Source organism: Hippocampus comes, unplaced genomic scaffold, assembly GCF_001891065.2.
Source record: "Hippocampus comes isolate QL1 unplaced genomic scaffold, H_comes_QL1_v1.1 scaffold48, whole genome shotgun sequence".
NCBI lineage: Eukaryota > Metazoa > Chordata > Actinopteri > Syngnathiformes > Syngnathidae > Hippocampus > Hippocampus comes.
Window position 1 is genome coordinate 1,310,664 of NW_017808403.1, and position 13,206 is coordinate 1,323,869.

The window sequence follows — 13,206 nt, forward strand, 5'->3', positions numbered from 1 at the left end:
CGGTTGCGCTGCCCGTCGGAGTGTGTCGGTTGCTACAGCTGGTTTTGGCTCGGGCACCGCAGTGTGTGAGTTTTCGCAGCATTTTATGGCCGGCTACGTTTGCTGCTTTTACTTCGGAGGACGAGGAGCAAAAGCGTCGATGACGACTGAGACCGTGTCTGCTAAAAACAAAGGGACTGAGATGATGTTTTGAATTGTCGAAATCAAGCAAGAAGGCGGTGGCATGGGTGGCACGTGCATATGAAGGTTTCTTCCCACACGCGCATTCGAGCTCGCTCGCTTTCTTAGCGGAAGGAACGAGCTGCACAAATTGGGGCACTGGAACGGCAAGAGATTAGGAAAAATGGATTTTTGAGTTTTTGGACCGGTCTCGGCAAAAATCGCGAACAAAGACATGTATTTTATAAATAAAAAATGTCACAGGAAATGTCTTTGACATGCAAATGAATGAAGCGAAAACACGATCCATCCATTATCTGCTGCGCTTCTCCTCACGAGGGTGATCGCGGGCATGCCAAAGCCTACCCGGGCAGCAGGCGGGGCACACCCTGAACCGCTTAGCAGCCAATTGCAGGCCACATCAAGACAAGCAACCGTTCGCGCTCACAACCACCATTTCGAGCATTCAATCAACCTGCCGTGCGTGTTTTTGGAATGAGGGAAGAAACCCGGAGCACCCGGAGAAAAACCAGGCAAACACGGGGCGAACGTGCAAACTCCACAGAGGAAGGCCGGAATCGAACCCACGACTTCTGCGCTGTGATGCGGGCACCTTAACCAGTCGACCGACGTGCCGCCCATTTCTATGCGAGGTCACAGAAAATCTTGAATCCGAGTCAAAGCAGTCCAACCGCCCCCCCCCCCCCCCCCCCCCCCCCCCCCCCCCATTTATCTTGATTTGTATGAAATCTCAATTTACCGCGAGACAAATAAAATGGTGCTCTCAAAGCAAGCGCGTCAAGCAGATCGTGGCGCATTTTTCCACAGTCAACCATCTCATCTGTACGCGCTTTCCACATCCTGGCGCAGAACGAGTTCACTGAACATCCTTAACATGCATGATGTAACAAACATACGCGACAAGTAAATTGGCCGCCCGCCAGCGGCCTCACGTTGGAGATGAGCGCCGCTTTGGCTCCACTCGGAATGCGGCCGGTGTTCTTGGCAGGCGAGTCATGTGTTCATAACGCCCCATCGTGCTGCTATCGCTGCACTTTCAAAGGCTAATCAAGCAACTAAAGACATCTTTTCCCATCGCCGCCGTCGCCATGGCAACAGCAAACCCGCAGCCCCGCTCGGTGGCCCTCCGAGAAATCAGTGTTTCTGTAATGTGACATGCCTTCGCGCCACCCCCGTCGTCTGACTGCGTTATTGAGTTGAGGTCCCCCAATCATTGGCGGGCGCGGCCGCCGCTGCCGACGACTCACCGCGGGCGCGCCGCCCTCCACCAAAGTGAACAATTGCGAGGTGGACTCGGACCGGAGATGGGAACGAACGTATTGACATTGGCGTGGCTTCTCGGGGGCGGATACCCCATCAAATGCGGCACAAAGAGTTCATCGGTGTGTGTGCTTTGGCCAGCTGCCCAGGGCGAAGGATTCGCATGACTAATGAGCAACAAGACATATTTGTTATGTCACCGGGAAGCCGTGGCAGGGTTGCCGAAGGACACGTTCTCGAACCACCGCCGCGCTCGGATGTCATTTGGGGCTCGTTGACAGCGACCGTGGCCTTGATTTGAGAAGTCATCGTTGGATGCGTGACGCCGTGTTTCTTGAAAGGGATCGTTGTCAAGACCGCATCCGACTTTCCCTCAGATTCGTACTTTATTATTATTTTTTTTCTTTGCACTTTAGTCAAAATTGTGGACCTGAAATGCAATTTTCAGAAATTGAAATTTCAATTATTCTTCCCACATTCCTTCTGATCAATTGGACAAGAGTTGTACACCACAATGCTTGCTGGTCACAATTTGAACTTCGGACTTCAAATGAAACGTGTCGTTAAAAGCATGTGAAGTCGATATTAAAAGTCCACACACCCCTGTTTAAATGGCAGGTTTTTGTGAGATGGAAAAAAAAAAATCACACAAACCTCTTCCGCCATTGTGACCTACAGCTTGTGCAACTTAGTTGTGTGAATGCTGCAAGCATTTACGAGTATTTTGATTCTTCTGCCTATTCATTCGACACGCATTATACTTTTACTGATACATTTTTCAACCTATCCATATGTATACCCCACAAAAAATTGTATTTTCGCCTTGACATTCTTCACTTTTTAGGAAGTCAATCCCCCCCCCCGCCCCAAAAAAAAAATCATCATAGCTTCCTAATGGCGTATTAAACAAAACAGATTCAAGTAATTGTTTTTCCAAAATCTTTAAAAAAAAAAAAAAAAAAAAAAAGAAGAATTTAGGTCATTGGACACTTTTCCAATGCAGATTTTTCCCACGGTGAGAGACGGCGAGCAGGTGCGGGCGTACTTGATGCTCCGTGCTTTCAACCGAATCCCCTTTTGCGAGAAACTGGTCGCTCATGTGCAACGTACTCGGCAGCCTTTGGGTTCGGCTTTCAAAGTCGGGTGTCAATGTCGTTTATTTGTCCCAATAACGAAGGAGAACGTTTCGAAATGGTCTCAACGATACTAGAATGAGCTCGTTTCCCGTCTATGCTTTCAATCATAATGATGTGGAGCTTGATGAGGAGAACTTTGACAGCCCCGCCCCTCTGACAGTATTGAGAGAGGAGAAAGAAGCACGGCTTGGATTGCGGTAGAGATTCTTGCTGGTGTATTTCCTTTTCGATCGTCCTTCGAGCGAAACGCTGTAACTCATTTCCTCTCATCGCCCGAGCCGCATTTTCAGCTTTCATACGATTCATCCACGGAGCAAAGGCGTCGGCCGCCGCCGCGGTCGGGCTGCAAGCGCAAAGCGGGCGACGAGCCCGGTTTTACGCTCAACGGGCCTCTCGCCGCCACCCGCAGAGTTCAATATTGATTCACTGAACAGGATTTGTACGTTTGACGAGAAGCGTTGGCTTTCCGCTCTGCCAAACATCTGCCTCCGCACCAAGCGGCAGCTGGAGGAGAGAGTGAAAGGAGCCATTCAGGCATCACTTGGAGGTGGCGACTGCGGTCATGAGATTAGATTTCTTTGTGGGGCTCGTTATTATCACAAACATTTTCGGTCTGTGTTTTGCATCCCGGCCCGATATGGGAAGTAGTGCTGGGCGATCTGGCAAAAAAAACGTTTTACATCACAATAACGATATACCACGATACTGTAGTGTGAACACATCTCACATTCTTATGATTGCATCTATTCAATTGACTCTAGGCGTCCATTTTCTGAATCGCTGATCCACAATACGAACAGACTTTGAATTATTCTGGGCCACTCCTCCCGCCTGATGCTGTCACAACCTTATCAATCATTTCCTGTTTCACGGTGTGTGTGTGGCAATAGGTTGTACAGTATTATTTTCTCTCCCGCCAGTTATTAAAGTCCGTGCTATGGAGCTGTTCAAAGTTGGACTTGCTCTGCTTTAACCAGCGAGACCTCTGTGATGTCTACTCCGTCACTCAGGCACTTCATTTGGACTTTCGCTGTCAATAGCATTATGTTAGCTGAGCAAGTAGCTTCTTCGTCCTTTCCTATTTTTATTACTTGTCATCCTTTCGTGGGAATGATACTTGCAAGAAGGGTAGCTTATTCGTCGCAATGAAGACTTTGTGATTAGTTAGGAGCAAAATCACAAGTTTACGAGCGGCCGTAGCCAGCCAAAACCCTTTGTTAGCAAACTAGCGTAGCCAAGTAGCACTGATCTTGCTTCGACCTGCAGACTACCGGCACACCTCCACCATTCACCCATCTGTTGTCAGAACCGCTTTAACACGATGAGGGTCGCGGGCGTATCCCGATCAGTCTTCATGATATATATTGGCGTATCGCCTAAGCTCTAATGTGAAGGTTTGGCGTTTAGCAGGTCTTTAAGATGAAAAAGGAAAACTCACACGAGCAGGGAATAAACTGCTTCCACTCAGCCTTGTCTTAAATTCTCATCCGGCTATTATATTTCACGTTACTTTGTGAAAGAGTTGCGCAACATAATAGACAGAACACTTGTGAGTCATTTCGTGTCTGCGGAGACATTTTTTTTTTTTTTTTTTTTTTTTTTGCTTTTGGTTCATATCTTTGAATAAAATAGCCACGCTTCATTTCAAAGTTCCAGAGCTGCAAAGTCATGAAGTCAAATGTGCTTATTGCACTTAAAGCGAGCACATCTTGTCTTTGAACGTAATAAGCAGCCAGCGGCGAATTGTAAACGTTACGATGAGAAGGTTCTCCTGAATAACAGGCGCCAAAGCCTTCCGCCGGGCATCTGTTTGGCAATTAGGAAGCCGAGGCTCACACAAACGGCGGCGAGCGGCAAAACGTCTTGGGTCTGACGAGTCCTTTGGACGTGCGAAGAATCGCCCGCGATGCTCCTTGCCAGCGCCCACCTCCGCCTCCTTCCGCATGAGCTGAACTCTTGCACCCGAGGCGAAGGACGCCATTGTACGACGATAACACCGGCTCTGAGCGTCGCCCCTTTCATTTCGCTTCCCTCCATTTCTGTGCGGGAGGAGGAGACGTCAAAAGTGGGCGACTGGGATCCATCTCACCGTTTAATTAGACTCCTTTTGTACGGCTAACACACATAGATTCCGACTAACATGATCCTTTCACAATTTTTAATTAACAGCCGCCTCTGGGTTTTTGCCACATCAAAAGAACACCGTGCGTGTTGTGAGCGTGAACGCATTTGGCGCTGCGCGTCCTTTCTATAAGCAAAGGTGCCAAGGCGTGCAGATTGTCACGCAAAGGAGGTCGCGTGTCAGATGAACGTCAGGAAAGTTCATCGTGTGCGCACTCGCGGAGCGGCCTTGCAACTTGCCCACGTGCCCAAAGTTTCGATTTGTTTTTTTTTGTTTTTTTTCTTCTCCTACTTCTCGTTAGGTTCCATTTTGTCAGAAGCACAGCAGGAGCGCTGGTGGATTATGCGACCATCTAAACACAAGAACATCTGCTGTGACAAGAAAAGCAATACATCCCATGTGGGAGGCAGTTGCATTTGCAAGTCAGAAGGAAGTCTCAAAGTTTGGAGCAAGTCGAGTCGGCGCCACACTTCAAGCGAGTTGAGTCGAGTCGTTACTCGCGTTTGGCAAGTCACGAGTCAGGTTTGAAATTGTGTTCTTTTGAAAATGTCCTCTTAAGACCGTGTTAGACATTTTGGGGGTCAGATTTGAAAAAAAACAATCTAATTGCGTTTTTTTTTTTTTTTGTCCTCAATATTGCAATGGCGTTTTCATTGCTCGACTCTTTTTTTTTCCAAGGTCCCTTTCCATGTACTTTCTTCAAAGAAACGCGAGCAATTAATCTGTGTTCCCGTAAACTATATCAGACTCATGTTCATTTGAATTTGATTCGTTGTTCAAACTAAGTTAAAGCCAAGCCGTTGCCGAGCGCTCATGTCCAGTCGAGTCACGCGAGCGGGGCGACCCTCTGCATCCACTTTGTTGTCCTTCCGCGAGGACCAATTTTCGCATTCCACACAAGCCTCGTGCATCCCACTGAGTGACGGCTTTTGGGGCCTCTCTTCATGGACATCAGGGGTCACCAACATGGTGCCCGCGGGCACCAGGGAGCCCTCAAGAACGACACGCGTCGGCCCGCGGGCCTCTTCCAAAAAAACGTTTTTTTTTTGCAGGTGTTATTCCCTGCTGAGGCGCGTATTCTTGTGCGACATTGTTTTCTTTTCACACACGGAGACATCTGCCGTGAGAGAAAACCTTTTCTTCCCGAGAAGAAAGACTGGTCAGAAGTGAAAGCCGTTTTGTTCGTAACAGAAATGGAAGCGATGAAGCTCATTCGCAGTTTAGACAGGAGTGTGAAGCAACAACTTTCCGCCCTCTGCCATGCACAGGTTACCCCATGGCAAAAAATTGTCAATATAAGTGTCGACTTGATGTGTTTTTCCTCATGACAATCTTCAGTATTTCCCATCCTATGCACAGCTTCATTTTCATCTGGAAAACAACGGCCATTTCAAAAAATAAAATAAAATAAAGGGTAGCGGAGAGGGTGGAACTTCAGCGCAGTTGCCTCCAGAGATGTCTTTTGCTGTCTCTGTCTGACTTGTGAAACTTCCAATCGTCGAGACGATTGCTGCGCTGGCCCTTCAATTGCGCATCATGACTCAATGGCCATTGAAATCGAGCTCCCTCTGGTGTGCTCGCCTTGGCCACCAGGGGGCAATAAAATGCCAGAATTCATAATATCCGAAGAAGAGTTTCACAGCTAAGTGACTCGCTTTGTTGCGGTCATATCTATTATGCATTACTATCAATGCTGAGGGTTTTTACAATTTTGATCAAATAATCTACTTGCGATGACACAACGCCCCCCCCCCCCGCCCCCCATCCACCTAACAATATTGCAATTACGATTTAATATGCCATTTTTTTCCCAAGGTCCTTTTCTCAAATATTTATTGAAGTGACTAATTCGTCTCTGTTACAATAAACAATATCACAAAATTAATATGAAAGCCAGTTTATGAAAGTACTCCACTTTGACAGTCTACCGCCTAGTTTTGCATTGTGTGTCAGCATTAAGCTAGCTAAAATGTTTGTCTTTTGTTTTTGTTCTTTTTTTTTTGTTGAGACTTTTTTTTGTTGAATGGCAATGAATAGCTTGAAGCAATTATTTGTCCCCTCTCTCTCTTGGACGAGGCATCTCTTGAATCCAGGAAGCCAACAAGTGTAAGCCGCGCTATTGTTTGTGCGTCGGGGTCCGGGCTTGCTTGTAGTGGGTGCCAGCCGCGGCGCCCACAAGGGGATGCGATGCATTTTTGCGCAGGCCAGAGGAATCGACATCCTTTTGTCCCGAGCGGCCTTGGTGATGCGCCCCCGCGCCCGCTCTGCGGCTGCAGCGTTTTATTGTTTCCGCCCTCGTTGTTTTGCCGTCGTCAAAGCTTTACGCCAGATCGGCTTAGTGAGACCCGAGCGGCTCTGTAGCGACGGGGGTGGAAACCTGCCTAAAGAGTTTCAAAATGCTTGACATCATTCACGTGCCCATCCGCGTTGCCATTTGACGACTCGTCAAATTCAGCCTTCCCTTCCCATCGCCGCGTGTGTGACACTCATGCCATGCGAAGGCTCGCGAGCACGCTGCGGGGGATGAGAGAGGGTGGGAGGGGGGCAGGGGGGGCTGCGTTACTGTGCTGTTGGCTCGCAGCATTCACCCTTGTTAGCCTTTACCAGTTAGACAGTGCCCTGACCAAACATGACAGGACAAGCTTTCATCGCTTTCATGCTGTTGCAAATGCTTCGGAATGCCAACAACATTGGCGCTTTGCTTTGTAGCTCGTGAAGGGAAGGAGGATTTCTTTTTTTTTTTTTTTTTTTACTGCTGCTCTTCGTGGAAACAGTAGCCAAGGCCCAATTTGAGCTTCAATGTCCACATCATCCAGGAATACTCAGACTGAAAATAGGAATAATTGGGATAACAACAACTTGGATTCACAAATTGGGTGCGTTTGTTTGTGTTTACCTTCGAAAGATTGTGGCGTGCGTGACTGTAAAATGCATGTCAGCTTTTCCACGTTTTTATCTCCAGTTGACTTGATTATTGCAACAGTGCTACTGTAAGGGGTGCGCGTTTGTCAGTCAAAGTTATGCATGTGTGTGAAGATTTGTGTGCGTGTATTTCATGTGACTGAATGTCTGCTGTGGTGATCGGAGGGTGCCTGAAAACGTCCAAGGAAACAACGGTTGGAACGTTGTGAGACCTTTAAAAGTTGTGTTGTAGATGCAAATAGAGAGGGAGGGAGATCTGCAACTGCCAAAATGGAGCTCATCACCCAAAGTATCTCAGTCGGATCAAGCAAGAATGACATCGGAATGTTGCCGCGTGCGCAGGCCGACTCCCGTTTGCCAACGATTTCAAAGCACTCGTGACGCCGTTGCGGAAAGCGCACACGATGAACCCCGTGGGCACGTTGACGCCAAAGACGGTACGATTGATATGAGAAGTGAACCACGGGGGCCGGAAGGCCTCCCCGCGCCACGCGAAAGGCGGGATGATCACGAGAGGGCTCGAGCCACGACGGGGAGCGCAACAGTGGAGATCTGAAGGAGGAAATAATCGAGCGGCGGCAACGGACGGCCATCGCGGGATGCGGGAGAGTCGGGAGAGATTGAACGCTCACTTTCGCAGGCAAACGGGTTCACATTCGGTTCTCAACTTTCATGGACATCCACCAAGACCCTCTGCCAAGAGCAAAAATGTGCAAAATAGTCGACAAAGTGATCAGACGGTTGTTCAACGTGCAGTGGGTTTCCCGCGGCCACCTTTGACGGTCGTTCTACAACGGGCAGACAAGCAGTCACCTCTTGTGTATTCTAATTCAACCAACTGCTGCCGTTCAGAAGTAAAGGCTGGAAAACACCCTGAAAGCACTTATGCGAGATCAAATAACAATGAGGACAATTTCCGTCACGCTGCCAAAACCGGTGATCCCAAAACACTCATCTTGCTGTATTCCCCTTCAACAGAAACGGCTTCCATGGTTGAAGAAAAAAAAAAAAAACGCACCAGAAGGCCTGAGGATACTTACACTACTCGGCCCAAGTCTCGTGAATTTGGCAGAAATTCCAGGATGAACCGAAAATGCTCTCGAATATTTGCGGGTGACAAAGAGGCCTTTTGCCATATCAAATTCGACTCCACCGGGAACTTGATCGCTCGAAAAAGTCAAAGCTTATTTTTAATCACGGAGGCAGCGCTCCATTGCAAATGTGATGAAATCCTGAAATTGATTCCGCTTGCCGAGGACACGCAGTGACTCCGAATCCGATTTCCGATCAGGTCACACAGGGAGGGTTTTGCACCCCATATATGGACTCGGAATGCATTTCGTTTTGCTGTTTCCACTTCGGCGGTTCACTACCATTGTGTGTGTGTGTGTGTGTGTGTGTGTGTGTGTGTGTGTGTGTCTGCCTGATCATGTTGCTACCTCATCTTCGCGTCCTTTCTTTTCTGGGTGCGGCAGTGGAGCCCTCTGATGCAACTTCTGAAGCAAACAACATGCGGAGCCACGCACATCGGAGCATCTTCACAGTTTTGCGTTTGGGTTTGAAAACTGCTTGTTACTTAAGAGGATGCCATTTATGAATAATGAATGCCGATTCGTAAAGTGTCTGTTGCATCTTCCCCAAACTTTTTAAGAGAGTGCAAATGAGAAGGAAAAATAAAGAAATAGACCCCGCGGCAGCAGCCTAATAGGCAACATATTTGCAAGTCTGCTAACTTTTTTTTTTTATTGTACATTTATCTGTCTTTAAAGTTCCCGGGAGAGGGGAAAATACGCTAATTGGCAGCATGAAGCATTCATACAAAGTTCAGATACACTTTTCCGGAAACAGAGCAGGGGGGAAGAAAGACACCTTGTTATTCAAATGATCAAGTGCTAGCTCCCACCAAAAACGTATCTCAAAAAATTGCCATGAATGATGGAACAAAAAGAGTTAGGGCACGGCTGTGCATCGATCGTGACACATTCACCCACACCGCGTTTTCGTTGCGTTTCATGCACGCGAAGGTTCGACATCGGGTGATTGTGCCGCTGAGAGTTTGATTTTTATTTCTTTATTTATTTTTATTTCACAAGTGGCAAGAAATGTTCGGCTTCTAAAACATTCGATCATTTCTGCCTGCTGTCTTAACTCTTTAACTCCACAAGACGTACTTATACGTCTTTTTAAAATTAGGCCCCGCCTACCAAAGACGTACTTGTACGTCTAATTCTTTTTTTTTTTTTTTTTTTTTTGCGTCATGGAGAAGAGGAGGGGATGATGCAATCTGTGAATGAGAATAAACCGCTTGCATTGTAAATCATTTAAAAAAGTGACCAGTAGGTGGTAGTGGTGCCGCTCCTGCTTGAAATTCAGGCTTTTACAAAAAGCTCTTTTTCTCTGTTTTTTGCCCAGGAATCGCCATTCTCATGAAACTTCGCCATTTTGTAATGCCGATTGCTGAAGAATGGAAAAACAATCGAAACAAAATGTTGTTTTCTGCTGAAAGAAGAGAGTCCAAACTTTATTTTGGTCGGCTCCATGTTTAGATTAGAACCAAATCTCCTGTGGGCCTTGCAAAATCAGTCAAAATCCAGTAAAACGCCGGGATTGCGGGGGTTGCTCCAGTGAAAATGGCTGCGATTGAATGAGATAAGTGGACGCACGCTGATTTTTAACACCCGGAGCAATTTTTCAACCGTGCCGAGGAGGAAGTCGGTACAGTATCTGAATGATGGACAGGACACGGTTGACAACGACCACAAAATGGACGACCTGAGGATAGTGGCTCTAATCTTCAAGCTGGCTTTTTCCAAAATGATGCTGCGCCGCCGCCTCGAGGACAAGAAATGGCTCCCGTTTAAGTAACACTCTCTTTGCGTGTAATTATGCGGCGGACCGGCTTGCTTAAATGAAGCTCAAACCCATTACAGACAAAGACCTTGAAAGTGGAGCAAAAGAGTAGGCGCTTTTTGGGCTTGGGCATTTGCTTCCGAGGTGATGGGCTATTGTGCACCGGTGGCAATCTTCTGTCTTTCACTCACCGAATAGATTGCGCATTTGAGCACTCAGCCACTGTTATTTGCTCATAAAAGAAAGCGCTGCATTTGTATGGCTGGGGTCAAAACTGCAGCACGGCGCCGACGAGAACGGCCTGGTGATAAATTGCCTCTTTATGCAATTTTATTCACATTAAACTGCCTACAGTAGATAATTTCAGCCGAAATGAGGCTAATTAATAGTTTGCGAGCGGACTGTTGCATTCTGTGGATATTGGAAATTGTTACCTGATTTCCTGCTTATCACCGCAGCCAGCTTGTCCTGTTTTTCCCCGATAAGCCTCTAATTGCATTCCACGTATTTCTAATGACAACTGTCATAAAGCAAAGCATTTCTTTGGAAGGAAACCTCAGGATTATTCAAGCGGACAGGTTTGACCAGCAGGCAAAATGAACCAATTTGGAGTTACGTCCTTAAGAGAAAGAAGAAGCTTAAATACGTTGACTGCAAGACATTTCAAGAAAATAACTGATTGATGCGGCGCCGTGGAAAGGTATTTGCCCTCTTCTCAAATGCACTTTTTTTTTTTTTTTGCCCCCACACAGTTTCCCGACTTTAATGTGATCATCAAACAAATGTAAATGTCAGTTAAGTAAACATGATCTTTTTTGTTTTTTTAAATGGTGATGTTGTTTATTCACGGGGTAAAAAGTATTGAAAGCTACCGAGCCTGGTGAGGAAAAAAGTAGTTGCCCCCTAAAAACCTACTCAGTCGCCGGGCCATCCTCAGAAGCAAAAACTGAAACTAAGCCTGACTTTTGTGATCTGCCAATGACACCTTGGCATCTTCATCCATCCATCCATCCATTTTCCGATCCGTTTTATCCTCACAAGGGTGACGGGGGGTGCTGGAGCCTATCCCAGCTGTCTTCGGGCAGTAGGCGGAGGACACCCTGAACCCGTTGCCAGCCCTTTGCAGGGCACACATTGACGAGCAACCATCCGCGCTCACAATCACACCGAGGTACATTTTGGAGTGCCCAATCAACCTGCCATGCATGTTTTTGGAATATGGGAGGAAACCGGAGTACACGGAGAAAACCCCCCCGCCGGCATGGGGAGAACATGCAAACCCCAACTAATCCCTGGACCACCGGGCTGCCGCTTTGGCATCTTATCTTGAGATATTTTGGCCCACACTGCCTTGCACAATGACTTTAATTCAGCAACAGGGATTTCTAGGACTGATGGCCGTTTTTATGTCATGCCATGGCATTTTAATTGAATTCAGGGCCAGACTTTGACATGGCCAAGCCGAAATCTTTTTTTCCCTTCTTGTTTTTCAAGCCATTCATTGTCCCGCTTCAGTACCCAAATGTCCTTCAACTTGATGATATGACCATTCTCTTTCATGGTTCCATCAGTCAAAGAGCATCAAACCTCGTCCAGGTCCTGAAGAGCAAAGCAGCCCAAAACCATCATACCACCACCACCGTGGTTGACTGTCTGTTTCTGAAATGCTGTATTACACTCATGCCAGATGAAAGGGGACACACACTTGAAATAGGGGGTTCAAGTCATCGCGGATCTTGATTTTTTTCTTTCTCTTCAAAGGATTTGTTGTTTTCACCGAGATGAAACCGGATTCATAGCTGTCAACTAGATTGTGGTGTGGATGAATAGAGTTGTGTGACGGATGGGCAGGTGTATAATTGACGAGCGACAAACATGCCGCACAGTGACCACAAAAGTGTCGGTCGGACACCGGTAAATACATGTTGGCCTGACGGACAAAATGACATCCAGGTGCTTTGAGGAGCAAAAGGTGAGTGCGTCTTGTTGCATAAGCAGACATGTCAGGAATCAGGTCACTTCGCAATGGCAGTAGCTGCGGACTTGCTTTCCCTGACTTGTTTTCCTCGTTGTTTGAGTGTTTGGGTTAATTTATCTGTCCCAGCCTCGGGGCCAAATTATGTTTACCTCGTTTTTCCTCAATGTCTCGGAACAAACAAAGAATCTCTCAACTTTGGCCGTTTCCAACTTGCTATTTGTGGATATTGAACTGGCCAGTCGCGATGCGACCTGCTGAAGTTTCAAAGAATGGGGCCTGTTCAACGCCACTTCGGTTTCCTATCTGTGTTTTGGACCGAAATGATCTCAACGAACGGTGCCAGGGCCTGTCGGGAACGGCGTCGTCGTGAATCGCTGTCCTCTCCTCTGCAACTCGAACGAAACTAAAGCGCACACGCCTTTGATCACAATGACATCAAAGAATGAAATGAGGAGGAAATGGAGAGATGGCAATTGGGACAAATCGCTTCTAAAATTGAACATGACAAGCGTCTGATTGTAATCTCCGTGTGGACTTTTGGGGGCTGGTGTGTCTATGATGGCTGGGAATATGAATACATTTGAAAGCAGAGCGCTTGAAAGGAACCAAACTCCGCGGCATCCTTCTGACCGAATGGCAGACCAAGATAGTCCATTAATTTGCCTACGTCGTTTTCCAGAAGTCTCGGCTGCCAGCTTTTTGCACCGTGCTCCGCACCGGGGTTGCAAGGTGAACTTGCACTAAAATCCAAAATGATG